Source organism: Bison bison, unplaced genomic scaffold (assembly GCF_000754665.1).
Source record: "Bison bison bison isolate TAMUID 2011002044 unplaced genomic scaffold, Bison_UMD1.0 scf7180017864329, whole genome shotgun sequence".
In the NCBI taxonomy this organism is placed as follows: Eukaryota; Metazoa; Chordata; class Mammalia; order Artiodactyla; family Bovidae; genus Bison; species Bison bison.
The window spans coordinates 302,024-307,269 of record NW_011494901.1 but is presented as its reverse complement, the minus strand read 5'-3'; positions in this window follow the sequence as shown (position 1 = coordinate 307,269).

The window sequence follows — 5,246 nt, the reverse complement described above, 5'->3', positions numbered from 1 at the left end:
AACAAGTCTCTCTCCCTCATTTTTCACATTTTTCTCAGCTTGGCAAAAAGAAAAACTTAAAGGCTGGAAAGGTCAGGGAAAAGATACTCTCTTACATTGCTAGCAGCAATGAAAATTACTATGGAGCTTTTCAGAAAGCAATTTGGCAATATCTGCCCAATTTAAAATATACATTAAAATGTTGTTGTTCAGTCGCCCAGTTGTGTCTGACTCTTTGCAACCGCATGGACTGCAGCGTGCCAGGCCTCCCGGTTCCTCACCACCTCTCGAAGTTTGCCCAAGTTCATGTCCATTTTTTCGATGATACCATCCAGCCATCTCATCCTCTGATGCCTTCTTCTTCCGCCCTCAATCTTTCCCAGCATCAGGGACTTTTTCAATGAGTCGGCTGTTTGCATCAGGTGACCAAAATACTGGAGCTTCAGCTTCAGCATTAGTCCTTCCAATGAGTATTCAGGGTTGATTTCCTTTCAGATCAACTGGTTTGATAGCCTTTCTGTCCAAGAGACTCTCAGGAGTCTTCTCCAGCACGACAATTTGAAAGATCAATTCTTTGGTGCTCTGCCTTCTTTTTGGTCCAGCTCTCACAACCATACATGACCCCTGGGAAGACCACAGCCTTGACTAGACGGACCTTTGTCAGCAGAGTAATGTCTCTGCTTTTCAACACACTGTCTAGGTTTGTCATAGCTTTCCTGCCAAGAAGCAATCGTCTTCTGATTTCAGGCTGCAGTCACCAGCCACGGTGATTTTAGAGCCCGAGAAGAGGAAATCTGTCACTGCTTCCACCTTTCCCCCCTCTATTTGCCATGAAGGAATGGGGCCGGATGCCATGATCTTAGTCTTTTTAATATTTAGTTTTAAGCCAGCTTTTTCACTCCTCCTTCATCCTCATCAACAGGTTCTTTAGCTCCTCTTCTGCCACTCTAATGGCAGAAAGCGAAGAGGAAATACATTTAAATATAAATATATTTTAAAATATATACCTGACATTTGACCCAGAAATTCCTTTGAGACTTGTGTGTGTGTGTACACACACACACACATATTTATATTTAAACACACAAATAAAACACCAGTATGAAAGGCTATATTTACATTAATATTATCATAACACTGTTCACTGTGAGGCAATAAAAAGGAAATCACCCAAACACCTATTAATAAGAGACTGGTTAAATAAAATATGTCATACCCATGCCATGAAATTCCATGGAGCCACAAAAAAGGCTGAGAGAGGCCTCTCTAGTTACTGGTCTAAAAGAATAAGCCTGGTATATGGTAGACGTTCTCTTCTGCAATGTAACTGGGGTAGGAGTTAGTCAATTAAACGTCATGCAAAAGACACATTGTTTTTTATATTTTTAAGCTTAAACCCTATGAATGAATACTTGTAGATTTTAAATAATTTCTCCTCTTGCGTTAAATTGCAAAGTGCTGTCACAGACTCCTCCTATCCCCTGTGCATGCTCCTTTGCAGCATGACTGCTGTTTCTTTCATCAAGAGGTCATTTCCGCTTCCTACGTACGTCTTGAAGCTGGGATGACTTTGTGATGTCCTTTTACCAACTGGATGGAGCAGAAGAGACTGGGTGGCTTAAACAGCAAACATTTCCTTCTCACATCTCTAGGAGCTGGAAGTCTGAGATTGGGGTGCCATCTTGATCAGGTTCTGGTAAGAACCCTCCTCCTGATGTGCAGCAGGCTGCCTTTTGCTGAGGGCTCACAGAGTGATGCAAGAGAAAGGGCTCTGGGACGCTGATCCCATCACCTCATCCAAACCTAGTTACATCCCAAAGGCCCCGCTTCCACACACCATCATACTGGGGGTTAGGGCTTCAACATATGAATTTGAGAGGGACACAAACATTCAATCCATAGCAATAGGTTATTATTGTTTTAAACCAAAACATTTTGTGGTGGTTTGTTACAAAGTAAAAGACACCATATTATTTCTGATCTTTACCATTGCCTTGATTGCAAATATTTTTAGAAACCTACATTTGGCAAATCTTTCCTAAGCTTTTAACTTAATTTTCATAGAAACGAGATGCTCTTTCTTTTATATGCTCATTGCATTGATTTATAAAACATCTAATTGCAGAGATACAGTTACAAGTGCAGCACGATAACCAGATTTAGAGACCCACACAGCCCGACCCCTGTAAGCCCAGCAGCCAGCAGAGGGAGAGAAGGGCACCAACACACTAGAAGGGAACCCGCTGGCCAACAGCGTGTCTGCCCTCCAGAGACACCCAAGGATACGTTTACCTGGGGAACAGAGAGCAAGGCGAATCCAGCAACTGTCTGTAATAGGAGTTGGTAAAAAAAAAAAAAATGTCTTTATCCTATGGTTAAATAAGAAAAGCAACTACAGAGAAATTTATATATTGTGTCCCCATTCTAGAAAAACAAAAACAACATATTTATACATAATAGCAAGAGCATGAAAAGCTACACGTCAGACTGTTATTGTTACTTCAGGGGGATTAAAGTAGAAACAAAGAAAGGAAGAGAACCAGGAAGAAAAAGACAGAAAGTGCTCATGACATTAAATAAAACCGAACACATACAGGCCATAATCATACTGATATCAATATGTAAAACTTGAATAGAAATACTAAAGGTAAAATGGACAAGCAAAATGATGAAGAACACGAACAGCTTTCAGCTGGAATTTCTCTTATTTAAAACAGTTTTTATTTAAAAAAAAAAGAGAGAGAGAGAAAAACAAAGCCATGCTCTCAGATATGTGCTATAGTACTTGCTGATTGCTGTGCCAACAACGTATTATTACATCCACTGGAAATTAGTTATCCCTGCTCTCTGTTTGCATGTTTTTGTGTATTTTTAATAATAGGCATTACATTCTAGCTGGCTTTATTTGCATATAGTTTTATATTCTGTGATTTGATTATAAGGTGTTTGTGGGTAAAAGAACTGTCTTACACAACTGGGTATCTTGAAAATGTCTGTTCATAATAGGTGATCAGCGAACATTTGTTAGCTGAAAAGAAAAAAAAGGGAAGGCTTTACTATGACGGCAAGTTACTGATTCAAGAAGTTGGAGAGTCTGACTTTTTTACCAGCCCTGAGTGAATGCACTGGTGGGAGTACCATAAATAACAGTAGTGCCAGACTCCCAAGGGCTTAAACAATGAGGAAACGTGCTCTTACATAACTAATATCCAGAGGAAGAGCAGCAGCAGTTTGGGACATTACATCCAGACTCCAATGCCCCAAAGAAAATAAGAATGGTTTCTTTCTCTTTCTTTCCTAGGAATATAGAAAACTGTCCCAGAAACCCCCATCAGACTTCCTCTCATGTCTCATTGGCCAGATCTGGGTCACATGCCCAAGCCTAGACCAATCACTGGTAAGTGGAAGAGGGCTACCATGATTGGCTGAGACCATCCATAGATGAGTACAGGGTTCCGTATGCGCATGGACAGTATGCAATTCTATCACATGAAAACTTCCGTGGTTTTGACAGCATCTCAAGGGTCAACACTCTGTTCAACAAGAGTTCACTTCTCATATATCTGCATGCCATGGCAAGGTTCAATCACTATAAATTTTTCTCAACACCCCCTCTGTTTCTATACTCATCTCATAATGCACCAGTAACAAACGGTTTGTGGAACAGCCCTGGTCAATGGATCACACTTTGAGTAACACTGGCCTAGACTACTCAGAATCTCTTTCTAGACTTGGGATGGGGTCAGCTTCCCCCAACTCATGTGGGGCAGGATGAAGAGCTGAGAAAGTCAGGGAAACGTTGGCAAGGCCTGAAGGTAGAAAGAAATTTGGGTGGACAATCCACAGTGCTCCCTGCACCACACTTCAACAGTGGCTACTGGGTGTGATTAGGTGAGATCAAGTCACGTTCCATCCACAACTTTGAGAACAACTTTATACACACTGAGATGGAGTCTTCACTGGATCCCACTGCCTTGTCCTCCTCTGGGGCAGTATGAGTTAAGACTATCACTCCTGAGCAACATCCAAGACTGAAAGCAAAGAGTCTGGTCACAGTGGCTTGGAAGGGAGAAGAGGACTGTTTGGCGTATCTGGCCTGTGTCAGTTAGGATTGGTTAGGTTATGTTGCAAAAACAGAAAACTCCAGATCTCAGTGGATTATGACAACAACAGTTAATTGGCTATGTGCCCAGCAGAGTCCACTGACTCTGCGCCAGGACTTCCTCAGGACTCAGGATGATGGAGAGACCCTTACCTGCAACATGGCTACTTTTGTGGCAGAGAATAAATGAATATGCAGAACCGCACAATGACCCTTACAGCTTTCCCACAGAAGTAACACACTTCATTTCTCTCACGTTTCAGGTTGAAACAGGTCACATGGGCAAGCCTGATGTTAATGAAGCAGAAAAGTATCATTTTACCCAGGCGAGCAGGGAATTCAGTCTCTCATGGCCCCACTTCTCAGCCCGAGATCCATTTCTGTGAAGAACAGCTCTCTCCACACGTCATGTAGACTGAAAGTCCTTCCTGGCTGTGGACTCCATTATTACTTTGATGTGATCTTCCTCACAGAATAAATGCTTTGTGGTGACTTCCCAGTTAAATAAAGAGCTGAGAATTGAAGACACTCTGGTAGGTTCCATCCAGATGTTTTCATAGCATCCTTACAGTAACTTTCTAAAGGCAAGCACAACTGTTCCCCCTTTATGATGAGGGAAACTGAGGCTCAGAGATGGTGAATAACTTTCCCCAACTCTTAAATGATAATAACGATTATCTATCATTAGTAATATTAAAAAAAAAACCTGCCTTTATCAAGAATTACTGTATATCATGCACTGTTATATACTTCACTTGAATAATCTCATTTAAAGTTCAAAACAATCCTATGACATAAATACTATCATTTTATTTATTCTAGTGAAGAGGAACTAAAAAGCCTCTTGATGAAAGTGAAAGAAGACAGTGAAAAAGTTGGCTTAAAGCTCAACATTCAGAAAACAAAGATCATGGCATCTGGTCCCATCACTTCATGGGAAATAGATGGGGAAACAGTGGAAACAGTGTCAGACTTTATTTTTTGGGGCTCCAAAATCACTGCAGATGGTGATTGCAGCCATGAAATTAAAAGATGCTTGCTCCTTGGAAGGAAAGTTATGACCAACCTAGACAGCATATTCAAAAGCAGAGACATTACTTTGCCAACAAAGGTCTGTCTAGTCAAGGCTATGGTTTTTCCTGTGGTCATGTATGGATGTGAGAGT